A 27,591-nucleotide genomic window follows, 5' to 3' on the forward strand; every position below is an offset into this window, starting at 1 on the left:
AAAAAAAAAAATCTCAATTGAAAAATCTCAACTTGATCAAGTTTCAGTTGAAATTGAAATACTTGACCAGTATTTCTCAAAACTATCTGGGTCATGAAAAATAAGGAAAGCCATAGCTTAGAAGACCCTCCCAAACCAGGAAAACTAAATGAAGCATGGGGTCCTGGATGGATCCTGGGTCAGAGCAAGGACAGTAGGTAAAAACTAAGGGAATCTGACTCAAGTGTAAACTTTAATAAGAATGTACCAATATCAATTCATTACTTATAATAAATATTCCATACTCACATTAAATGTTCCTAACAGGTTATAGGGTATATGAGAACTCTAGGTATTAACGTCATAATTTTTCTATAAATCTACAACTGTTTTAAAATTAAATTTAAATGGTAGAGATTTGCAGTTAAGAAGGATGAATTAGTGTACAGATATAATAGACAGAATGGACACTATAGTTAATAATATTGTATTTTATACTGAAAATTTGCTAAGATATTCAATTTTTTGATGCTCTTTTCTTACACAGAAAAGGGGTAACTAGGGCTGGGATATAGCTCAGTTGGTAGAGTGCTTGCCTTCCATACTCAAGGGCCTGAGTTCAATCTCTAGCATCACCCACACACAAAAAACCAAAACGGTGTGTGTGGGGGGGCTAACTATGGATGTTGATGGCTGTGTTAAATCATTGAGTGTTATAATTATTAAGCATCATATGTCTTATATATATGCAATAAATTTTTTTAAAGTGTACAGGGAATGAATAAGGGGAAATGCATAGGAGCTAAAGTCTATTAGAAAAGCCCACTATAATCAGTGAAATTCCAAGGGAATGTTTACAGTGGGATGAAAGAAGAAAAATGAACAAGGGAACATGCATTTTAAAATGCACTTTGTTAGAGAATTTAACTTTTAAATTAACAATTTGATTTATATATTTTATAATGAGCACATATATTTAAGTCATTATATTGTCTATATATAAATTTAATTTTAAAACAGTTTTAGATTTATAGAAAAATTATGAAGTTAATACCTTCATATATTTAAGTCATTATATATATATATATAATATATACATATTGCAATCAGTATATTGACATGAAAGATTTTCAAAGTATTTTTCCTTTTGTGGTATATTGTTGTATGCAGCCTTCCCTTCTCCCCTACAATACACATAGTGTTTGTCCTCAGTCCTCTCCATTTTGTCTTTACCTTATTATTTCTATCTTAGTCTCTCTGTCTCTCACACACACATTCATGGACTAACACACACCACACACACACACACACACACACACACACACACACACACTCAGTTTCTGGAGGCAGGCAGAAAGCAATGGAACATGTTGTACTTCTGAGAAAAGCATAATGAAGATAATAAATACATCTCATTCCTATCTTTCACTGTGGACTTATTTATATAACATTATTATCTAGTACTTGACTTTTATAATATTTTTGTCAGAGAAATGTCAAATGGGGGATCCACTGGGAGAGCATGAAGTAAAGTCTATCATACTAAAAGAAGTCTGAAAGTCTTTCAAAAACATAAATAAACATCTTTGTTAAATCTTTTCATTAGTTTCTCAAAATGTATCTCAGAGCTCTCAAGAAAACAATAATTTCTTCCCAAGATTGTTTCTGACTTTCCATTTTTATAGCTACCATGAAACATTCGTTTTTCTCTTTACTTGCGATTAGTAACGCACAAAGTTCCTGATCAATTTGTCTACCTCATCTTTCCACCAGTTTACTCAAAACCAAAAGACAAAGGTATATTACATATCTGTTCATCATTTTATCTTCAAGGAAAAAAGTCATTATCCGAAGAGCATGGTTTAAATGCCAATGCTCATTCATAATCAAATCTCAAACCAGCCTTTCCTATCATACCCACTACTTCATCCCATGAGTCATACAAAGCGGCTTGCTTGTTTATCATTATTTCCTTTTTCCTTTTTCCTTGACCTTGCCTTGTTTTTGTTTTGTCCATTTCAATCTTGCTTTTCTCAGACCTCAATCTCATAATACTGTTCTATTTTCTTGAACCCAAATCCTGTGTCTTCTTCTTATGCTTCCAATAAACAATTCTTGGAGGATTCCTGACAAATGAACAAAGAAACAAGTAAGTTCATCCACTGTCTCCCTAATGGGACTGTAAACTTCTTAAAATATCCTTTCTCTTTTTTAATTTGTGAAAACTCCCTAAGTGTGCCTTATAAGCAAAAAGTATAGACTTTATTTTTAAAATCTAATAAAACACCCTCTGGGCTGTGTCACTTTCTGTCAGAACCCAAACCTCCAATCTCATGCCACTTTCCTGTCATTATCTTTAAATCTTCCTTTCCCCTTTGACACCCTTTCTCTTCTGAGATACTAGTTTCTTATTGATGCCCCAAGAAATTATCACAAATTGGGGCCTCAGAATGCAATTAAAATTAACAGACGTAAGTTCATTATCTTACACTTCTCTGGTTCAGAAGTTTGGAATGAGTCTCACTGGGCAAAAATCAAGGTGTTGGAAGAGATGACTCTCTCTGGAGGCTCCAGGATAGAATCTGTTTCTTTGCCTTTTCCAGCTTCTGGGGGCTGCTCATGGTCTCCTTCCTCTACCTTGGAGGCCTGTAGTTACATCACTGTGACTTTGCCGTTGTCAACACATCTCCTGCTCTGATTCTGACTCTGATTTCCTCTTCTACTTTTAGAACATTGTGTTGACTTGGGCCCATCTAGATCATTTGGACAGTCACCCTATCATAAGGTCCAGGGATGAGCAACCTTAATTCCATCAGCAGCCTTAATTTCCTTTTTTTCATGTAATTTGACATGGTCACAGATTTGGAGGATGTGGATGACTCTGGGGTCTGTGATTCTTCTTACCATAGCCTGTATATTAGCAGGAAGTCTTGGTGATCTAAGCAGGTGTAATAGCTCTTCCTCAAAGTCCTTGATTGTGCTACCAAAACAAGGAATCCTCTCTCCTTGAATAGCTAAATTATAGTCAATTGTATTGTTGCAGACATCAATAGATTTTGGGGTTAATGTACACAATGAAACTCTTTTCTTTCCTCTGAGGCAAGAAAAAGCTACATGAACTCTGTGCAACTGCTGCTCCTGATTCAGAGGTAGTTCGTGCAAACCCTGTCTTGTTCTTATAGATTCCTTTGAAAGCGAATACCTGATGGCTAAGGAGTCAACTGATTACAGATGCTCCCAACTTCTGATGGTTCCACTCATGATTTTTTTTTTCAACGTTACAATGGTACAAAAGTGAAATGCATTTAGTAGAAGCCATTTAAAATTTAGAATTGTAACCTTTTCCCAAGCTAGTTGTAAGCACTACAGTATTCTCACGATGATGGGCTGTGACAGTGTGCCACAGCTCCCAGTCAAATATGTGATCCTGAGAGCGAACAACCTATATTGTACAGTGCATTGTGCTGATCCGCTATGATGTTTGGTAAGACAAGAATATTAATGCATCTTTGACTTAATGATATTTTCAACTTTAAGTGGGTTTATGATGATGTAACCTCATTGAGAGCCTAAGAGCCTCTGTAGTTTTCTCCTCAGTTTACATACCTGGTTCTCAGCAATGGGAAGGTGAATATCACAAAAATTGATATCAACTTATGTAATTGCTCTAGTAACTGCTTTTAATCCAAGGGAAAGGAAAGTAAAATATACTTCTATACTAGGAGTAGCTTTGTGTGGCAAATAATTAATTCTGATATTTTTAAGTGCTTTTTCTGTAGTCCAAGATTTATGCAAATGATGAAAACTGCCCTCTATGTTTCAGTACAATATTGGAAGTATTCCACTCTCAACCCAGGAATTGATTCAGTTTGACTTTTAAAAACAAGATTATAGGAGTTATCAGCAAATTGTAAACTGACTTTCGGTAGAATGAAATTCTCTCTCTAAATCTGTTTCACCCACCTCTTTGCAAGTATATGCAAGCTGTTTTGTGGAGCTTGGTCCCCACACTCTGGCTGCTCTCTCTCTCTTACCACTCATGGCCCTGTGTTTGAAAGCATATTATTTTGTTCTGCTATGAAGGGTCCATGAAGCTTATTTGCTAAATACAAGAATAGGGCCCTGGAGAAGCAAAGTGAGAAGAAATTATTTTGTGGAATTTGGCTGAGCAATGTGAATTGAAAGCCAAAGCCACAGTTGCTTGTTTTCTTGTCTCCACATCTCACTTGTGTTTAAAGAAGTATTTGTACATGGTTGCATCAGTCCCATTTGGCTGCTATAACAAAAATCATCCTATCCTGAGTAATTTATTAATTACAAAAATCTATTTCTTATAGTTTTGGAGGCCAAGAGGTCTAACAGCAAGGCACCAGCAGATTCAATGTCTGATTAGGCAACACTTTTCTTTTCCAAAATGATACCTCTTGTTGTGTCCTCGTCTTTGCATGGTGTAAGACAAGGTAGTACACATCAATTTCTTTCATTAGACCACTAATCCCATTCATAAGTGTAATGCCCTTGTGACTTAATAATTGCTAAAAACCCTACCTCTTCACACTATTATGTTCTAACTGCAACTTGGATATTAGCAAGAGGGGAAATAGCAATATAAACTTTGGGGAGACACAAATATTCAGATCATAGTTTTAATGTCACCATCCCCCACAAAGTATTGGCATATTAAATGAGAGAGGGTGAACAATTGATGATTTCATCTAAATCCTATCATTCAACAAAGGATTTAGATTTAAAGAGACTACATCACTAAGGGAGCTAAGATAATAGATGGTAAAACCAGTTACCTGGCTCAAACATGTTAGTTCTCTGCAACAAGAAAAAGTGTCACTATTTTTCTGGGGCAGAAAGTAGCACCCTTTTTTTCTAGAGCTCTTTTTCCTTAAAGCATCTTTTCCTTCCTGCCACAGATCTCTCTAGATATTTGAATATAGGAAAAAATGTTAAATAGAAAGCATTAAAATGTTTAGAGAACTTTATTAATCATATGTTTCTACCATTGCATATTTTAAAACTTTTTATGACTTTATAGAAGAAATTCTTGCATTTTTTAAATAAGCTATGCATTTGTTTTAACTATTTTTCAAGAGTTTTATTAATTTACATATTTTTGAAAACTTAATTTTAGATAGTTGTATTATCTACTTTTACCTGGCAGCACAGCAATGGATCTTTGCACTGACAGTATAAATGTCTTTCAAATTTTGAAACTAGAAATTTTAAGTTCTCCTCTTAATGGTTTTTCTGAGACACAGAAGAAAAATAACATTTTGTAGAATATTTAAAACTCCACCCTAAGTCCAAAGCATAAACAGAAAACAGACTTTTCACAAGCCATTAGTAGTTGTTCAAGTAAATTATAGCCTTTCATTACAATCACTAAATATTTGCCATAAAATAGATATATGATAACACTTTGGCAATTTTTATATTTTTTAAAATTTACTGAAAGTATAATATAATGTGCCCATTAAACTACTCATTTGAAGCCATGTTTTCTATTATTTAGCACTCCTCAGTCAAGGTCCCCATGAAGGAAATACATGTGCTCATCACTCATGGGCTCAGTTCCATCTGACTAGCCCTTGCCTTCTCTCTCCTGTGTCTCCTTGCTTATTTCTTCTTGATTTCCTTTTGTTACTTCTCTAGGTTTGCCTCTGTTTAACTAGAAGTTGGCAAACTGTGGCCCAGAGTCTGAACCCAGATTACTGAGTACTTTTTTTGCAGCCCATGAGCTAAGAATGAGTTTTACATAACATGTTGATTTGATAAAAATCAAAAGAAAAATAATATTTTATGACAAAATTATATGCAAATAAAATATATAAAATAAGTAAAGTTTCATTGGAATACAGCCACACCTATTTGTTTATATATGGTTGATTTCCTGCTACAGGGCAAAGTTGAGATGCTGTACTGATTTATGGTATGCAAAGATGAGAATAGTTGCTTTCTGATCCTTTACAGAAAAAGCTTGCTGAACCCCAACTTAGACCATTTATTATGATAACTCTCTGGTAACTTCTACATTCTTTTTTCTTTTCTTTTTTTGGGGGGGTACATAGGATTGAACTCAGGGGCAATCAATCACTGAGCCACATTTTGTATTTTATTTAGAGACAGGGTCTCTCTGAATTGCTTATCACCTTGCTTTTGCTGGCTTTGAACTCCCAATCCTCCTGCCTCAGCCTCCTGAGCCACTGGGATTACACGTGTGTGCCACTGCACAGGCCTACATTCTTAAATAATGCTCTGTTTGCCTAGATGCCTCCTCTTCTTTCTCCTCCTCCTCCTGCTCCTTCTTCTTCCCTTACCTACATCTATAATGTTCAAATCGGGGTCTATAATTCTTTCACATGGGGCTCCCTTTCACATGGGGCTCATTTTTTTGTATCAAGTAGTCATCCTGCAAGATGGGCTCATGTGTTTAATAAGAGGGGATTGATTCATCAATAAAGTGAACAACGAAAACCAGAAACAAGCTGTGAGGACCACTACCTCAGAGATAGTGAATGCATTGTTATAGATCTAGGTGGAGTTTGCAAGATTCCAGGGCACATTGGGAACTAAGGGACACCAACAGAGAGATGACAACTGAAGTCATGACATAAGTATTATAAAAACCAAGAATTTATACTCCAAAACTGAGAATTTGCTTCACATTCTAGAATAGGTATCTTTTCTACACTACAGTAATTCTCTGAAAAGGCTGGCTACACCAATTTTCATTTTCTGCAAGTAAAATGATGATTCTGGCTGCAAATCCACCCGCACTGATTTTTCTTGATGCCAGGAATAGTTTAGGGTGGAGAAAAGAAACACTGGGCAGAAGTGAAAAGAGTGGCCTGAGAAGGGAAGCATAGACTATTCTGGGCACATTCTTAACCTTTGATGATGACTGCACGGAGAGTAACTTTTACATTCTCCAATAACTCATTTCCAGCATTAAAACAAATACCAGGCAGGCAGTGGCCTGATCCAATGCAGCGTTCCCAATTCCTTGTGATCCCATGGCCTCGTGTATCAAAGAGAAAATCATTAGCTGCTTCCTGAGTGCAAAGATACACTTTAGACTTCCTCTGCCTCCAAAGGATTGTAAGTGCTTATTCACATCATGAGCACTCGGAGGTCAGAGAGGGCACCTTATTCTCATCTGTATTTTACACCCATCCTGCCCTTCAGCTTTGAACCTAGCAACAGCACCATAAGCCTGAGTGAATGAATTGTGACTGTATCTGGATGCTGTGAAACCACTACTTTGTTATCTTGATAAAAAATAATACCCTTTTTGTGAATTTTTAACATTTTTGCTTTTTTTTTTATTCCAGGAATAACATATGATAGTCTTCCATATCATTAAAGATTATCTTTTTCATAGTTTGCAAATTAGAAGCTCTTTCCTCTTTTAAAATCTATTTCTCATAAAAAATTAATAATTATCTATATGGCTGGCTTTTCATTTCCATTTTTTCCTCATCTCCTATTCATTTTACAGCCTTATATAATTTGGGTTGCATTATTCTTTAGTCCTAAATTCTCCTTCATACTGGCAGTATTCTTACTTCAATTCTCTCATTTCTTAGTTCTGTTGTATGTATTTTATAAAATGTTTATGACAATAGTTATTCACAAATAAAAACAAAAAAAAATTAGGGGTTGGGGCTGTAGCCAACAATACAAGACTCTGGATTCAATCCCCAGTACCCCACCCCAAATTATCAAAGTCATGTTTAGACATATGTTAAGAAAAATGGTCTTGTAAGTCTCATAATGGAAAAGAGCAGTTTTTTTGTGTCTCTCAAATATCCTGGATACTGCTTATTGGAGGAAATCACTTTCAACTCTTTTAGATGGTTCCTATGGTATTTATCTCTATATTTTTAAATAACAAGCCTGTTTCTGTGCATGAGCATTAATCTGGGATTTTGTTGTTATTTTTTTCCTTTTTTTTTTCCTGTTGTAACCTATTGGGTCTCTACTATGAAAAATGATACATTAGATTTCTCTACTCCTTTTATACACATATTTCTTCACCTTTCATCTTCCAAACATGGTTTACCTCACAAATTTTATCACATATTTTACTACTACAACATAGAATGGTATGTTCTAATTGAATACCAAATTCCCCACCAGAAACTTAAATCTTCTTACAATATGTTCCAACAAATTAAGTAACTATTTGGTTGCATTATTTTCCTTAGTCCTTTTCCAGTTTGCACTGGGTTGACCTTGAGGTTCACTGGGAAGGAAAGTGTTAACAGCAAATCTATTACTTTCACCTCCTCTCCTTAGGGACACCTGAGGCAAGCTTGACCTTTGAAATATACACTTTGAATCATGTCTGAAATATAAATATAGCTAAAAGATATATAGGGGTTCTGCAGCAATCCCTATGCATTGATTCACCACCTAGGAATGCTTTCAAAAGGAGGTACTAGAATTTTCATTATAAATAAACCTGCAACTTGTAGATTGATGGGCTACAGCTGCATTGAGCAATGGGAATTAGTCATATAGTCAAATTATGACTATGTGACAAACAAGGTGTGTAGATTCAGAGACTCAAAAGGTAACAGCTTCCCCATGTTAGCTTCTGAACCTAGATGTAGTCATAGCAAAGCCAGAAGGGGAAGGGGACCGGGACAGCTGTGGCTCATGGCCTTGGGGCCCCCACATATGAATGTGGCTCCCTTTTTGTGCTCTTTAACAATCACTATAATGCTTCCTTTGACTCTGATTAGCCATTTGGGTCTTTGTGGATCATGTACTGCTACACAACTGTTATTCTCTCATCTCCATCAACAGGAATGCTCCTTGTCTCTCAGTTGTGCTGAATTCCATTTCCCTGATTCTCCTGTGAGTATCTCCTGGAATCTCCTTCATTTTGTTGCAGAGCATAACCTCTGGAGACAGAGTTCCTGGGCCGACTTCCTTAATAGATTTTGTACTATGGCCATATTGCTTAGTTTCTTGTGTCTCAAATTCTCTAATCTATAATATGGGATAGTAATATTTGTATCAAAATAGGCTGCAGTGAATAAATAAACTATGTAAAGCATTTAGAAAAGTACATGGCAAAAAGAATTGTGTGAGAAGTGGCTACTACTATTTCTATTGTTGAATCATCTCCTCCAACAATTGCAGGGAAAAGGGTATGGGAGAGAGAAATCCCTTAATCATCATGTTGAAAACTTATTTCTAACACACTCTGTGACCTGAGAGTTTAGCATAATCAAGAACTGCCAGTTGGAAAATATTGCCCCTTGAGTTTGGAATTGGTTTCTCCATTTTTTTTCTTCTAGTTTCTGTTGTTGCTTTTGAGGAGACGGATTCTATTTCAGTTCTCAAATCCTTTATGAGAACTCTTTTGTTTTTCTTCTCTGGATGCTTTCAAATGTGTCTTTGTGCATAGTGTTTGTAAATTCTGCAATAGTGTGCCTTAGTCTGAATCTGTTTTCCTTTGTCTCTTGAACTTGTGATAATCTCTTTATATTTAGAACTTCATGTTCTTGGATTTTAGGAAATTTTCTTGATTTTTTTTCCTTGTCATTGTTTCTTTTGAATCTTCATTTCTTAATTTTTTATTGGTGATACACTGGTTTTGCAGATGATTTATCTTCTCATTTTCCAATTTGTATTTCTCCCTTTTGAGCTGCTGTTTGCTCTACTTTCTTACAGGTCTACTAATCTGATTTCTAATTCTTCTATGATAACTTTTATTTCTTCTATTACATTACCAAGGTCAATCTTTTTGATTTTCTTAATGTTCTTATTTGTTCCATTCTGTTCTGGTTTCATGGTTAATAGAAAATTATGTTTATACACACACACACACACACACACACACACACACACATACACACACACACACACACACATATATATATATAAAGTAACATACACACATATACATAATCATAGTTTTTTTGTGTTAAATTCTTTCTTTACATCTTTAGCCATTTGTATCTAAAGGTGAGGCACTAAAAAGACTATTGACATATGAATTAATGGTGAGGATGTGGTGATTGTATCAAGATTTCTTTTGCCATTGTTTATTGAACTGAATGTAATTATTTGTATTTTTATGTGTTATATTTCAATGCTTCAAAAAAGGAGACTAGCAAAGGGCTTTTGTCCAGGGGTGGCTTCACTATACAAGTAAACAGCAAAGTGCTGTTGTTGATGGTGACATAATTAATTCAGAGAGCAGAGTGTTGCCAATCGTGGGTCTCATCTCTTGGGCAATAGTTTACCCCAGAGGGATCATCTAACATCTAGCTGAGTATGTATGGTAGGCATTGCCAGCAGTATTCTGAAACCTGAGTAAGGATAGCAGCTTGGCTTCTGCCCATTTATTAGTGGGTTTTCACATGTCCTCTTGTTTTGGGAATGACTCCTGTTCTAGCATTTCCTGGATCCCTGGAGTCTGGAGTTTTCTAGGTTTGACCATTCTGGAGAGTCAACACGTAGCCTACCACCTCCTTGGACAGGAGGTAAATCTCTGGCCTATATGGATGTGAGGAAAAGACATAAAGGTTTAATAGGTTTTTTATTTTTCAGAATCTAAAACAGTCCCTCTATATTTGGACTCATTGACATCTTCCACCTTCAATGGCCTCAGCCACCTCCAATTCTTGAATTTTTCATAACATTATGAAATTTGGCTCTAGTTTTAGCTTTTTAAAACATACTGTTACCTTTGTTTGTTTGTTTGTTTTTTCCCTACAATGTCACATCAGGTACCTCTTGTGTTCTTCTGATTTCTAGCTTTTTGTATGTTGTTGATATATCACATTTGCTCTTGTCAACTGTTTTAGTTTGCCTTGGAGGGTTTCTTTTTAATCCATTTATTATCATTGTGGTGGTGTTTCAGGGGAAATCAGAAGTAGCTGCATCTTTTCCATTGGTGTTGCTTGACTAGAAGTGTCTATCTACATCACCTATTCCTGGTCTGGAGCTCACATTTTCTCAGTCTTCTACCATCAGATTCACAATGCTGATTTTGGACTCTGCCCCCCCTCCCCTTGTCCTTTCCAGAGTCTCTGGGTTCATGTTTCATCTGCCTTCAGCAGGGTCCACATGAGTTATCTACAGATGACCTGAGTTCATCTCAACCCAAACAGAACCCATTATTTTTCACTTTACAGCTACAAAAGGTGGTTGACAGATATTTGATTCTTTCAGCTACTTCATTATTCCTTATTTTAATTCATTACCAAATTCTGTTATTTCTATCCCCAGGATTTTTTGTTTTAGCAAATTTGACCTCTTTCTACTCCTATCGCTCTGCCTTGGAGCTGGACAATCAAAATGGTGTCCTAAATTTTTAGACTATTCTAAAAAAAAATCTGTCATATTTTGATTAATTTTATCATTATGGTAGAATCAAATCCAATCTTCTTGGCCTAGCAATTTGAGATCCTTTATGACCTCCCTTTGGTATAGCTTTTTGGTGTTATCTTTTATGAGGATTCTCTTAACTTATACATTATCAATCTCCCAGCACAGAATTGATATATCCCCACTCTGGGTGTAACACTTCTCCAAACCCCCTAGTTAGCTTCTGTTTTCCCTTTGGTAGGTACTTCAATTGTCCAGGGCCGTTATTTCTGATATCTTCTTCCTTGAGAATACCTGCTTCAGTTTGCATTTGCACATTCTGATTACTCCATGTTCATTGGAGTAAAATTTTCTTCCGAGAACCAAGGTTGATTGAACAATAAGGAGATAACTTAAACATGGGCTTGAAGTTTAGCATTATCAGTGGCCAAAGGAGAGTGGCTAAGGAGATTGGCAGGTGAGTAGCAAATGCTGTGGTTAGAGAACCCAAGCAAATTCAAAGGCCTTCAAAGTGAGTTAAACCCAGCATCTAAGCCTTATAGATAAGAAATCACCATGAATAATTTCCTGAAGTCAAACTGAAAATACTCATCTCTGAGTGGGACGAAAATTTCTGAGAGAATAATCAAAACACAACTGGAAAATACCATCCCACGAACTTGGTGTCATGATGACTTTACAATTCTTTACAGCCATAAACTATTTAACGTACTTCAATAAAATCTTGGAAAAGGCTGAAGAACATGTAATTTTCCTTGGCCAAAAAAAAAAAAAAAAAAAAAACAAAGAAGAAGAAAAAGAAAAAAAAAAAACCTGGCTTAAACACAGCGAAAAGGTTTGTATGGGTTCAAAAGGGGCAGCAAAGACACTGCTTTTTTTGCTATCATTGGCTTGATGTCAATTTTTGTGTCCAAAACAAATGAATCTGGATGGAAGTAGTTAAATGACTGAAGTGAACTAGCCCAATTCTTTTAAAGATATTATTGCTCTGCTGCTATCCTCCCCCATTTGAAATCTGTATTGGGAGACAGAGACCACTTCAGTTCAATGAGTCACTTTTACTTCCTAGCCAGGACAATTAAACTTCTTGTATAAAACATGACCTAAAACCTGCCCTTCACCACATCATCCCACCTCAAAAACCCCCAGGGGTCAGCTCTGACATTTCACAGCTCACAAATTCAATTTCTCAGCTGGTAAAGCCAACTTAATGCTTTTACAAATGAATGCTAGGTTATTGTACATATTTGTTTTAAATTCTTTTTTTTAAATTGATTTTATTTTTTTATTTTTACATTCATGACAGCGGTTTTCTTCTTTAATGTTTTGAGCGATATAGAAAATGTGTTGTCAGTTCAACTACCAGCTTGAATAGCATTGCACATGCCTCTTTGTCAAGTTGGAGATGGCATTCCTGAGCCAGCTGCAGGGAGAATAAGAGAAAGGCAAGGACATTGTCCATCCCCTGCTCCTCTTCTTCCATGCTCCTATAGCCAAGGAAAGTAAAAAATAAGGGAGGAGAAATCCTATTAAACATGGCCCAGTAACAAAGATGTATGATATATCTGGTCAGTATTCCTGATGGCTGCGTGAAGTCTTAGAGGTTAACTACACTGTGCTACCAGTTACTGAAACAGTTAATGCATTTTGCAAATTTGCTGCTTCTTTATTGTTAGCAGCTGAGCAGCATTTTCCTCTTCCTCCTTTCAATTGTTATTGATGTCTTGCCATATTTTACATATAATCCCCTAAACAGCATTAGCTCATTTTTATTCCAGTCTTGCAGATTAGCTCATCTGGATTATGTTCTTTGGTGCATTGGTGTTGAGTGTTGATTATATCTTAATTTTTCATTCTTAAAGGCATTCCCAAACATAACAGTACCTAATAAGTCTGATCTTTTACACCATGTGTTTGAACTGTGCACAAGAAAGGACTGTCTAACTTTCATTTCTTCACTTGTGGCTATGTCTAGCAAGTGGATTCATGCAAAGGAGGAGGAGTATTTTAGATTATTTTCCTGATTTTTTTTTCTTTTTGGTGGTGCTGGGGATTGAACCCAGGGCTTTGTGCATACAAAGCAAGCACTCTAACCACTTAGCTATATCCCCAGCCCTGTTTTCCTATATTTCTTATTTCTAAAGTCCACCCTCTTTCTGGAATGTATATTTGACATGATTGTATGAAGATTCCATTTCCATCCACTTTCATATAATAGAGATCTCTGCCACTTCATTTGACAATGAAGAGCTTTTCCTTTGTTTGAGACAATTTTATTTATACTTTATTCAAACATATGCTTGATATATCCTACTTGGTATTTAGAACTCAGTTGTGAAGACAACAAATTAAATTCAAATAAATTAGCCATAAGTACTTGGGGGACATTGCTATTCTCTTCACCCAACCCCAATGTGCCACACAGTATAATTGCAAATTGAGTTACCATTCCTTTTTTCTACTTATCCCAACTATAGATTTCAGAGTAAGCATGCATAGAAAGATCCTGTGCCACCCTATTCTGAGCCTTTCCCCTTAGGCATAGGAAGGGTAATTTCTGTCTCCATCTTGATCTCACTTCTGTCTCTGTCTCTGTTTCTATATCACCATCTGTGTAGCCAGAGTGCGAGTGTACGGATCTTTCTTCAAGGGCCTTTATTAGCCATCTGTAAAGAACTGGACAAAAAAAATCAGAAGGCTCAGCTCCTTTGCCTTACAAGTCCAGAGCTGAGAGTAGGGAGAAGAGAAGTTCAAAAAGACACATTTCAATTAAATAGACTAAGTGTGGGAATAAACAGAGTGGTATGAGAGCTGACAGGAAAGACCGACTAGCTCTGTTTGTGAGTTGGGGTAGGTTTCACAGAGTGGGTGAGACCTCCTGATAGATGAGTAGGAGTTTGCAAAACAGAAATGCGGGTGGTGGTATTAGAGCAGAAAGAACAGTATGTGCAAAGCCCTACTTAGTAAAGTGTGTGGTGTGTTTGGGGAATGGCAAGAGAGCCCATGTGGCTGGAGTTTGGGTTGTGTGGGATGCAATGGCAGAAGCCCAGGCTACAGGAATGGAAAAGACCCATTAGCTCATAGTCCCTTTTCTCCATCTCTTCCTTCTCTATCTCAAAGCCAAAATGTCCATGATGTTCTCATCCATGACTGGCCCAGGAAAATAGATTTAATCTCTTTGAACTAAAAGAAAGGAGGTCAAGAATGGAGACAGACTTAAAGCCAGGTCACAACCTTTCTTCTCAATAGCCAAAAACTTTAGTTTTACATGTGAATGTCTGTGTGCTTTTTAAATTTGAATTACTCAACGTTTAGGTAATGTTCTATTTTTAATCTGTTTGCTTGAATCAGCCATTCCTCATCCTTAAAATCATTTCTCTAGATCTAAAAAAGAATAAAATGTCATTTGACGTATCTTCATGAAATTGCACTTGACTTATTATTCAAGATTTGCAGCTGGCATTGGAATGAGTGATGAAAACAAATTATCTATGAAGACCTTCCTCTTTCTCCACTCTCAATCAAAAGGTTTTTCCCTCCCCCAGAGCAAACAATTATATCTTCAAGAAGTGATCATTTAATTTCTTATTCCATTTAGCCCCAGCATTACAGATTGCCTTTCAATTACAAAAAGGTATTTATTCTGTTGCAGTGAATGGCAGCAGAAATTATATAACTGCAATTCCATATAATACCCCCCGCCCCCCGCAATACGTTTCTCATTTAGGGAAACATTAAAGTTGTATTTTGAGAGAGAAAGAGTTTAGTTCACGAGATTCTTTTTACCAGAATACTTTACAGAGCCAAATGCATTTTTTTTATTTGTAGATATTAAGTTAACCACAAATACACGCATACTGTGTTTTATAAGATATCAAATAATGAAGGCCAAGTTATCCTTGAGAAACAAGTCAAAAGCCAAGATTTGAATTCAAAGGTATGGCATGTAGTCGTCTAGTAATTTGTGTTGAAACAGGAAATCCGAAAGGAATTTTTTAACTTGAAAAATACTGGTCAGAATATCAAAAGTGGATATAATTTTAGTAAATGAAGTCTCATGCATGTGCCATGAAACAAAAAATTGATTATAGAGCAATGCCAATAGAATATGATGGTAATTAAAATATCACAATATCACAGAACTTGTAGTTTTTAATTGAAAATATCTTTGTTTAATCTTTTTTTTGGAGGAGGGTGCCAGGGATTGAACTCAGGGGGACTTGACCACTGAGCCACATCCCCAGCCCTATTTTCTATTTTATGTAGAGGCAGGGTCTCACAGAGTTGCTCAGGGCCTTAATTTTGCTGAGGCTGGCTTTGAACTCATGATCCTTCTGCCTCAGTCTCCAGAGCCAATGGAGGTTATAGGCATGTGCCACCACATCTGGCTGAAAGTATCTTTATTTAATCTTCAATATTTAAAAAAAATTAAATTGATATTAAAAATATCTAGAAGAAAGAATTTTTAATCAAGAAAATGATAAATGTTTAAATGGATGAATTTGCCTGTTAACCTGATTTGATCATTACCATTATATAGCTGTATTAAAATATCACACAATGCCCCATAAATATACACAATTAATGTCAATTAAAATTAAAGTATTCCAAATTTCTTATATAAATATATATATATATGTAGATAGATAGATAGAGATATATATAAACTTTTAAAGTGCTGCATTCATAAGCTATATAAAATTTGATGTATTCATTTTTACCTCAAAATGATATAAATTTAAAATTATTTCTTCATCATATTTAATTGCCTATTTTAAAATGTTGTGTTTATAAAATTCAATTCATTATTATTAATGTTCAGATGTAAATTATACTACACTCTGGGACTATGTTTTAGTTATGCCTATGTTCATTTTCCCTTAATGATATCATATAAGTTCATAATTAAAGATGCAAAACATAATAGCCATGGATTTATTTGTTAGCCCCTTAAGAAGACGTCAGATTGTGTGTGAGTGTGTGTGTATGTGTGTGTATATAATAGTTTGCAATTTACACAACAATCATGTCATTACTGGCATTTGGCCAGTTGCACACAACCTATGTAAGGTTTGAAACCTTACATAGCATTTTACAAAAGAGAAGAAAAATAAGCCAAAGTTTTTAAGTGATCAGCCTGAATTCAAGGGGCCAAGAGGCAGCAAAGCTGAATCTGACAGTCTATTAAGGTTTATATACACCAAGCTCTTAATAACTGCTCTGAACTACCTCACTGCCATTGAAGGAGTGGGTATAATTCCAGGTTGGACTTACAAAGTAGTCCTGATTTTCATGTTAAGCTAAAAGATTGACAATCATTAATGAATCATCAACAGTAGAAGTCAGTGTAGTGAGAAAGTAAGAAACATTCAAATTAATGGTCTACAAATAGAATGATTTCTATTCCTTTTACCCACACACACATACACACACACACTACGGATTGAACCCACGGGCGCTTAACCACTGAACCACATCTCCATCCCTTTTTCTATTTTATTTTGAGACAGGTTCTCCCTAAGTTGCTGAGGCTGGCTTGAACTCCTGAACCTCCTGCTTCAGCCTCTCCAGACACGGGGGACACTCACTAAGTTCTTAAATGATGGATTCCAGTGTGCCAGTTTAGCCAAATCTCCTCCTAAAAGCCCATGTTGGTCACTGATTTCTACACCTTAAAGTCCCAAGGAATAAGAATAGAAACCACAAGGACTTAGTTTTTAGTATTCTAGTAATACTCTTAAATATCTCTTTGGATCAAAACAATATCAACACTAACTTCTATTTGAAAAATGAAACATTTACTGTGAAAGTACAGGACTTATTGATGCACTTCTGTGATGGTTTAGATCTTAAATGTCCCCCAAAGACCCATGTGTTAAAGATTTGGTCCCCAGCCTGTGGTGCTATTGAAGAGTTATGGGACTTTTAGGAGGTGGGGCCTAACGGAGGGAAGTTAGGTCATTGGTGGGTTACCATGAAGGGGATATTGGGATTTGGGGTCCTTCTTTTTCTTTCTTTTTGCTTCCTAACCACCAGGAGATGAAAGGAGCTCTTCCACCATCCATTCCTACCATGTGCAGTGCTGCTGAAAGCTCAGAGCAAGGTGGCATGCGACCAGGGACTGAAATCTCTGAAACCATGAGCCAAAATAAACCTTTCCTCCTTATAGACTGATTTTCTCAGGCATTTTTGTCACTGGGACAGAAATCTAATACACTTTCTCTGTGCATTACCTTTTTAATATTTCTGGTGGCTGTAAGTCATACCTAAATTTTATTTTTTAAAAAGACAATTCTGTGTCATTCATTTCTCGTGGGCAATGTCCACCCTGTCACACTGATTCGTGTGAATGTTTCCGACACATAAATGAGTAAGAGAGTGATATAAGGATGCTGTGGAAGTCCTGCTGTTCCTATATGATTTATTTTCCTCAGTATGTCAATATTTCAGGCCCAATAGTCACGAAAGCAGACTGCAAAGTACACCAAAGCAGAAAAATACAGCAATGCATGAAGAAATGTAGCATGGTCTACTTACCCCATTTTTTCTCCTGGATTAGTCTGGCCATGTCCTCTATCCTGACCAGGTGGTTCTTTCTGCTTTTTATATTTTTCAAGCTTTGTTTATATTTTTTATATATGATTTTATGTAAGATTGATTCTCAATCTTGCTTCTGTCCCATGCTATAATTAAACTGCCATAATATTTTAGTGAGGATCAGATGCACTAAATAAAGTGGGATTCATGTGAATGTTCAGAGCATGGTGAGTTTTGTTTGTTTGTTTGTTTTAGACTGAATGATTTTAGGCAAGTTATTTTATTTTTCTGAGTCTTCTTTCCTCAACAGCAATATGGGGAATAAAAATTCCCTGGAACCCCTCATAATTATTCCAAGGTTAAATTGTGAGAATGAATGTAAATTGTGAGAATGAATGTAAATAACTTAGTGAAAAAATATTTGCAACAGAGACTTACCCAATTAAAGGTGGTGATGATTATTACTATTGTTACTAAAAAAGATGGTGTTTATCACATGAATTGTGATGTGCCAGCTTTCCAATCATGTGCCTTTTGTTAGAAGTCCATTTCTCAGATCCTACTATATCATTTTAGCAAAAATAGAATTGTTCCACTAGTTTATAACACCAAGGATATAAACTTATTTAAAAAAAATTCATTGAAAGAACTGCCAGGTATTCTTGCTAAGTACTGCTTAGAGAATAATAAAACCAGTTTCCTATTCTGAAAGAGCTGACTAATAAGTGGTAATGCTACCTAGAAACTAGTAATGCTATATGATTATACATTGGAACCAGGTGGGAAAAGCACAGGTAACAAAGGTAGGCAAATCTAGGTTCAAAAATCTGCTGCATCATTGACCACTAAGGAAGTGGCTGAACCTAGAGGCCTCAGTTTCTTTATCATCAGGTAACATGAACTTGGTTTTGGAGAATTAAAAGTCAAGTATGTAAAAGGCAGGTACTGTTGTGATGCCTGACACACAGTGTTATTCAATGAGCAGTGACAGTTAACAACAGAAGATGCAATAGATAATTTGGATGGAAAGAAGTTAAGGAAAACTTTTTAATGCAGAAAATGCATTATTTACTGATCAAATGCATCATTACTAATGATGAGTATTAAAACCAGGGCCTCACACATACTAAGTACTTGCTCTACCCCTGAGTTGCTCCCCCTAACCCCAAAGAATGAAATTTTAATTGGTCCTTTAATGAAAGAACATTCTAGTGCCACCTGCCTGGTACATATTAATTTTTTTTGTGATCAATTTTACATAATTCAAGATTATTTAGAAGGTCAAAATAAGTTCATCAGTCAGGTCCAACATTCAAGGTTAACCTTAAGAAAAAGAAAAAATAAATAAACATGAGACATATAAAAGAACAACTTTCTATGTCCTGACCTTGAAGTATACTTCCAGAGGCCTTGACTCCTACTTGTGGGAGTGTATTTCCTCAACTCACTGGGAACCACATGTTTGCCTGCTCCCTGGGGCTGCGTCAGACCTGCTGAACCCAGGTCCATCAGAGCCCCGCTTTGCATTCTGTCAAAGGGCAGCCCAGCAGAGGTTCTGTGATTTTTTTTTTTATTCTTTCTTTTCCTTTTCCTTTCTTTCTTTCTTTTTTTTAAGAGAGAAGAAAAAGTGTTCTGAGAGACACACGGCTCAACAAGTTGAAATTGGAATTTATTCCTGGTATTACTTGGATTTTCAAGAATTTTTGGAAATCTTGTCTTTCGGCCACAGCTCTCCTCTGCATGATGAGTTATTTGCCAAATTCATTTCAAGCTTTTAAATTTACAGTTAAAAGAGGAATAAAAAAAAAGTCTTTCATTTGTTCCTAAGCTGTTTATTTTGCTTGTAAAACCAATCATAATGTCTACCCAATAAAAAGAGAAATGCATAAAAGTTATAACTCCAGAAAAGTTAACTGTTGAAGACTGAAATTTCCCCAGGCAAAGCCAGGAGTCATTTTAATGAGACAGAGGTTTCTCTTTGAACTTGGGAGAGCACAAGCAAACAAATTTGCTGAAAATATTCTCCGTTTATGCTGCTCTAGAATTCTCCCCTTCAAGAAAGACTGCTACTAAGCTTAGGATTGGAATTGCTGACCTTTAAGGTCCAAGCAGGCAGAAAACTGATAAGAGTCCTCAGTTTGTTCTGTAGCACAACAAAAGCCATTTAAAATGTAGCCTGGTGTGAGGAGCTTGGGTACGGCTTGGCATGGTCCGACATGGGGTAGGGTAGTGGTCAGTGCATCCTGTGGATGTGTTTTTACCTTGTTCCTCCTCTACCCTTACCCATCAAATGAACACCACTTCCTACCATTACTAACATGTGCACGTACACACACACACCACACACACATACACACACCCCAACCTATATAGCCAGACTGGAAATCTGTGAGTTTGAAACCAGAGACAACATTGCTCCTCCTACTCAGCTAAATGCCCAGAGCAAGACCTATAAACACACCAAGCAGCAAAATCTTGACAGAAATGAGGGGGGAAAGTAAAGAAAAGCCACCTTTAAAAGGTGTATCATCCAATTTGTTTCAGACCTACTAAGACCAGCACTGGCCATATGGGATCTTGTTTTGAAAAAAAAAAAAAAAAAAAGTCTGGACACAAATCAAGGGTTTTGTTTCTTTGGGTTTAAAAACTTTTCATCACTTTTTCCTTCTAGCATGAAAATACAACACTAACTACTTTACCAGGAGAGGCAAAAGTGTTTGAAAAATAATTTCACCCCCTGCCAGTGCCTGCTATTGAGATCAGTGTCGGTTCCAATTTGTTCCTGACTCTCAAACTACTTTTTTTTTCCCTCATTGGGAATTTTCTCCTATGTGAATTGTAAGGTAAAACATCTGTGGCACAAATAAACAAATAAGTAAATAAAATAACTTTAAATGGGAAAGTTATGTCCTGGAAGATTTCTTTACCCCACACTTTCTAATCTCCTCCTTTGTATGATTAATTTTAGTCCCCAGAATGGCCTGGTGGATGTAGAAGGCAACTCAGTGGTTGGGCTCTCTGAGAAGGGGCAGAGACTGTACTCTGGCCTCATCATAAAATAACATGCGTTAGATATATTCTTTTCATCTTCAAAACACAACTTAATATCATTGTCCCTTAATTGTTCTTGTGGGGTAGATTGCTTTTATCCCTGATTCAACCCAGACTCTTTGTAACTCTTTTCACTGAATACCCTTATCTTGCCTCATCCTCTTCTAGTGGAACTGAAGCACCAATTTGCAAACAGTACCAAAAATGGTAACAATTATAATGTGAAAAGGGGAATGCTGTCATACTCCCAGATATGCTATCTCCATCTCTCTGTCCTCTGGGGATACCTGGACCACTCCATTTTTCTCTCCATAGAGAAAAGTGTGTTTCCCACAGTGTAGCAGAGACTCACAGGAAATATGATGCTCTTGGAATGAGGAAGACATATTTCCTCAAATAGCATCTTGGGGGAATATTTGAGGATAGGATGGTGACTTAGGGTAACAGATCTCTGATAGCAGAGGGTATTAATGCTCAGTGCTTTTCTGGCCTGGCACAACCACTTGCTCACATGTGTCCTTGAGAAAGCTCCTTAATTGCATCAAGTCATAGTTGCCACCCATGCAAAATGGGCATAATAATACCCCAGATTTCATGGGCTGGTTGAAAAGATCTGGTGACGTCAAGCGTGTAGATTGCTCCTCCCCTGCTTGGCACATGGAAAGAGGCCAATAGGTGTCAGCTGCGGCTGTGCTGCCCTGCTGAACTCACATGCTGCTGGATTCCTTTTTTGTAGGATTATCCTGAAATTCTTGAGGACCTATTTGCACTTTAATACAAGGCAGTGAAATAGAGGGGGCTGAACATGAGTTTTACAGAAATGTATTTATTAATTCCTTCATGTGAAAACTTTGTGGCAGTTTGAGATCCATTAAGCGACATCTCTTATTGGAGCTTGTACCCCTCCCTGGGTAGTTTGAGGACTAGAATAATGTGAATAACTTTCTCAACTCCTACTAAGTGCTCAGAAAATGTCACTCCCCCTCTTACACTTTATATTCTTATAAATGGAAATAGCTTTAAAACTCCCAGGATTTAAAAGGTCCTTTTATGTATTTGCTTTGTGTCATCTTTTCAATGAAAGCTTTTAATAAACTAGAGCACTGCATGCCAAAGATATCCTTAAATTACAATTACGTGGCCAGTTATGGTGATGTGTAAGCACCCTGTCAACGTGATTTGCAAGGTGGGGACAACAGTGAGGCTTATATGACCAGGTTTTTGTGAGGACTGAATGGGGCCACATACAACAGAAGCTTAGAATACTGCTCAACACATGTTAGATGTTTTCAAAGTGCTATTGTTTTCAATTTTATGATTAAAATATTATTCAAAATTAAATCCCTTTAATTCATCACCTTGTTTCAACACATTACTCTTTAGCATAGCATTTCAGCACTTAATTGGATACATTCTGCAATACATAATGATGTGATTTCTATGTCTACTCTTATTTTACTGTACACACTCTGAAGTTAATTCTGCATCTGCTTGACTAGACTATGGTACTCAGTTGTTGGGCCAAACAACAGTCTAGATGCTTCCTTGGAGATATGTTTTTAGATGTGCAAATCATCTATAGCTAATTTAAGTAGACTTTAAGTAGAGAAGATTACCTTTCGTATGTGGATGAGTCTCATACAATCTCTTGAGGATGTTCCCAGTAAAAGTGAGATTTCTCAGAGAAAGAAGGAATTTTCCCTCAATACGGCAGCATTTACTACTGCCTGGGTTTCCAGCCGGCTGGCCTGCTCTATGGATTTTGGATTCAAGACTAAAACATCAACTGTTACCTGAATTTCTAGCCTGCCAGCTGGCCCATACTTACTAGTCCCTAGAATAGTGTGAGCCAATTCCACAAGTAAATATCAATCTCTCTTTCTCTCTCTGAAAAAGAAATTTCCCAGTGAGTCTGTTTCTCTGAAAATTCTGATATGTATGCCTTGTTTCTTTAATTATAACAGGGTTGGAAAACAGGGGCCCATCTGCTAAATCCACCCTGCCACCTATATTTGTCAATAAAATTTTAGTAGAACACATCTCTGCTCATTCTTTTATGCATTGCATATAGCTATTTTCATGCTATAATTGAATAGCAGAAAAGTTGCAATAAAGCATATGCCCACAAGTCCTGAAATACTTACCAACTGGCCCTTTATGAACAAAGTTACTGATACCTGAAATACAGCATGACCTCAGAAGATTGTCACACCTTTGTAAAGAAGACTTTGTGGACTTGAGTGTAGATAAAACACTACTAGAGCAACCAAGAAAGCTTTGGGGTCATGTTCCTGTAGAGAAAGAGAATGCAATAGAGGATTTCTTTCCAACAATGGTCAAGGTCAAGGTGCTTTCCTGTTTGTGAATAAGGTGTTGACAGGATGGTCCTGTTGTTTTTCTTAATAGCTCCCTCCTACAGCAACGTCCTATACTATTAAAATGTAATTTTTATTTAACCCTATGTTTTTGTTCTAAACAGTAATCCTAAGGCAATAAACTTAAAAGAAATCTTTTTTTTTTTCCTCCCCAGTCTAGGAATTGAACTGAGGATCCTGAGCATGCTAGGCAAGCACTCAACCACTAAGCTACATTCTCAGTCCTTTTTCAAATTTTTGAATTTTGAGACAGGGTCTCACTAAGTTGGCCCAGGCTGGCCTTGAACTTTCCAACCTTCTGTATCAGCCTTCCAAGTAGCTGGGATTCCAGGCATGCATCAGGGTGCCAGGCTAGAACAAATCCTAATATTTCCCATCGCTGTGACACATGGGAACCCTTTCTTTTCAGTATGTGGCACACAAAAATGTTGGATAAAATATAACAAAAATTGTGAGTACATGTGTGTGTGTGTGTGTGTGTGTGTGTGTGTGTAAATAAACTACATGCAGAAACAAAAACCTCAAAATTAGATACTTGAGTCAAAGTTAAAGCCGAGTGACCCTTAGGGGTCTCAAAACCTGTGTTGGAGTTTTAATGCCCACCTGCTGGCAGATATAGGCTTAAGTCTATGGAACTTAAACTCTTTAAGGAATCTGTGATGAGCTCTTTGCATAAGACTGTGAGTTGAAAAAGCTTGAAAAACCTCCACAGAAACATTCAGGGAGGTGTTTTGAGAAGTGGCCATCTGCCTGTAGCCATGGGTTGAAAAAGAATTAGCCCCCCACCAAATCAGAATGCTAACAAAAAGTTATGTATATAACTCAAATTCCACTAGGAGGTTGGGGAAGTTGTCTGACATGAGAAATAACCATAAACATTATTTTATACTAGAGAAACCTGTAGGTTCCTGGAAGTAGCAAATTAAAAACAAAACAGCAACAAAAAATGCTCAGACTTTTTTTTTTTCCCTCCAATTGTTTCTTCAGGACAGTGAAAATAGTGGTGTTCTGTGTTCTGAACACAAATTCTCCTAAGTGGCTAGGAAAAAAATTCTTTAAGGTCCAATTCAAACTTTATTTCATGACTTTTGGTCATATGAACCTCCTTCCCACTCCCAACATCTCTTCTCTGCATAAGCATTGCTTATGCTGTCCTTTGTCAATTTCTGCAGACTAAAACTTTCCTACTGCATTATATTCACCTATGTAGTTTTTCATTTTCCTTCTAGAGGTGAACTATTCAAGACTAAGAACTATGCCTTAGTCACGTTTGTATCTTTTACAAGAAACTTAAAAACGTCTCTTGGAAGCAGCAGAAATAATTATATTTACCTTTGTTAGATATAAAAGAAGCAAGCAAATAGCTTTGACTATACCCTCAAGAAGCTAATAGTGAAATTGAATCAAAATTTAAGACGTTGATTATCTAGTTAAAGAACTTAGATGATTACTGATGCCTGAAAACTGTGATTGATTAAAAAGAAGAAATATTACAGACAGTAAGTCTTATAGGAGTTCAGGAAACCAGTTTGGCTAGCTCACAATGGAGGAGTGTTAAAAGATAAAGCCAGAAAGTTTGGAAGGTTGGGTGAGGACAAATTATGGATAACTCAGGAATTTGGACCTTATCTTGTAGCTAGTTAATAAATAGTAAACCATGGATGTTTTTTGTTCAGAGGAGTTAACTCAAGGATCTAGTTTGGGATTATATTAAGCTGTCAGCAATGTGCAGGGATGATTGTGTTGGGTAAAGGACATAAAACAAGGAACAGATTAAGGGATTATTGTGACCATCTAGATGTAGGTGATAAGATCAATCCTGGACCAGGTATTTAGGATGAAAAGGAAGGGACAGAAAGAATTCACCAATAATCTCAAATATCCTTTTTTAAAAAACAGATAATTAAAACTATAGATTTATTTTTGAAAACTCAAGATAAAATTTGTGAATTTGTTAAAGGACAAGAACACTGTCAGATATCAAATATATAATAAAATGCATGAAACATGGTGATGTTATTATTTTCCTTATACTGAATTCTTTAATAAGAAAGAAAGTAGATATTTAACCAAAGTGAAAAATGTTTCATAAATATCCATGTAACATGATTTGCCTGTTAATTATTAACCAATAATTATTAAAAAATTATTTTAATAGAATAGGGTTCTAAAATTGAGGAAAGTATAGAGGTCACATATGGTTCTATTTCATAAATCCTTGGTTATAGGAAGTTCATATATTGCAAAGGAAAGCATTAGGAACTCTGGACAGATAAACTAAATTGATTTGTGTCGTTATTGCCATGGGTGATGGCTTAGCAACTTTCACAGTTAGGAAAAACTATTGTGTCATTATAAAAGAATGCAAAGATCCTGTGTCTATGTAAGAAATATGACATTCATTCTGTCATGGAAGGACCTCAGGCTTAGCTGAATTGATGTGATTTAAGGTAACAGTTAACTTAGCTAGTTTCTTTCTTCTTTTAGTTCATTGCGAAGTTTTATCTGTATCACAAAGCTGTCTCTCCTCTCTCTTTATCAGTTGAACAATCCAAGAATACCATTCTTAGCCTTTGAGTAAGTTCTCAGTCATTTATAGAAGTTAGAGTTCAAAAGCTTTGGCACATTAGCATGAAATTCCATTCTTCTTCCCCTAATATAGTATAGTATTTTTAAACTTTTCTCTCTGCCCCAATCATTGTCATCATAAATTTAGAGATCATAATCAGTCTAGAGTAGCAGCTCATCTGCTGGAAGGAAAGTTCTTGGCATTTTATGCACCTGAATTAGAGAGTGTGAACCATGATGATTCATCCAGTACTCCCAGATGGGGAGCACAGGGGGGCTCAGGAAAAGCTCTTTGAAGATTGTGGTAAAAAGAGGCCAATTTTTCTTGGTGGTGGTAGTTGTTGTTTTGAGTCAGGCTAGCTAGAAGGCCAGTCTAGTGTAGACCATCTAGGAGTCATGTTCTGTATTAGTTTGCTAGGGCTGCTAAAACAAAACACTACCTGCTAAATGGCTTAAACAAAAGACATTTATTTTCTCATAGTCCAGGAGCCTAGAAGTCTGAGTTAGAAGGTAGCATTGGTTTCATCTGAGGGCCTCTCTCCTTGATGTATATTGCTGTCTTCTCTTGGTCTTTAACTACCTGTGTTCAAATTAGTCATTTTGGAATAGAATCCATTCTTATGACCTCATTTTAACTTAATCACTTCTTTATACATCCAATGTTCAAATTCAATCACATTTTGAGGTGCTGGAGGTTAGGACATATAAATTTGAGGTGGAGGGATAGTAATAAATTCAGCTCTGCTCTAGTTTGGGTATGGTTTGAATGTGTCCACCCCCAAAAATTCATGTTCTGGAAGACTGGTCTCAAGCATGGTGCTGTTGAGGTGGTAGAACCTCAAGATACAGGGTCTCCTGGAATATATTTTGGTCCTTAGGGGCATCACCCTTGAAATGGAAAGGATTAATGTAGTTTTTCACAGGACTGTAGTTACTTTCAACATTAGTCATATTGTATTAGGGTGCAGGGTTGTTATAAAAAGCACAATCCTGGCCTTTGTATTTCTGTTTCTTCCTGTTCCACCATGTGACTGCTCACATGGGCTTCTGCTGTGGTGCTGTCTACCAGAGGTGGGATTAATAGGTCACTTGATCTTGGACTTTGAGGCTTCAAAACTTAGAGATACATAAACTCCTTTTGTTCATACATGACCCAGCTCCAGGCATTTTGTTATAGTGACATAAAATCAATTAATACCAACCATTAAATGTATCTTCAGCCAAATTACTTAGCATTCTGAGTCTAAGATGTTTATTTGGAATTCACACAATGATCAATTCTGAATAGCAAGTAATGACTGTGAGGTAAAATCCATGCCTTACATACCCAAAGTATGAGTGATTGTCCTAGTTTAAACCTATTTACATTAATTTCTGCATTTTACAGTTACCTTAAAAATAATATTGGTTTATTTCATATTTTAAGCTACACATTTTTAGATCTATTTTTCTTAGAGGAAGTACCAAAAATAACATATTACAAATAAAGTAATATTTATCTAGTTTGAATGTAAAAATAATTGAGATTTATTTAGAATTCATGTACTTGGAGGTCACTGCATAACAAGACAGCATTGTACCCATAAATCTTTACATAAAGGTATTCACTGATATTTCGGTTCCTCTTTACTCTCAATTTCAACATTAGCATAATCACTAGATCTACCCTTTTGACCTAGTGATTCCCCAAAAGTGTATGTTACCCAAAATTCAATATCAAGCT

General features: G+C 36.3%; 1 long non-coding RNA gene across 3 annotated transcripts in view; it reads left to right on the forward strand.

The window, feature by feature from the left end:
* Positions 1-27,591, forward strand: part of LOC144367227 (uncharacterized) — a 137,458-nt gene that overhangs the window by 79,369 nt on the left and 30,498 nt on the right. For 2 of the 3 annotated variants that reach the window (XR_013426559.1, XR_013426558.1), the window contains exon 1: positions 1,999-2,128. The exons of the other annotated variant lie outside the window; for it this stretch is intronic. This is a non-coding gene — a long non-coding RNA (uncharacterized LOC144367227). Of the gene's footprint in view, positions 1-1,998; positions 2,129-27,591 lie in introns of those variants that run through there. 3 annotated transcript variants of the gene reach the window in all.

Source organism: Ictidomys tridecemlineatus, chromosome 10 (genome assembly GCF_052094955.1).
Source record: "Ictidomys tridecemlineatus isolate mIctTri1 chromosome 10, mIctTri1.hap1, whole genome shotgun sequence".
Taxonomy (NCBI): Eukaryota; Metazoa; Chordata; class Mammalia; order Rodentia; family Sciuridae; genus Ictidomys; species Ictidomys tridecemlineatus.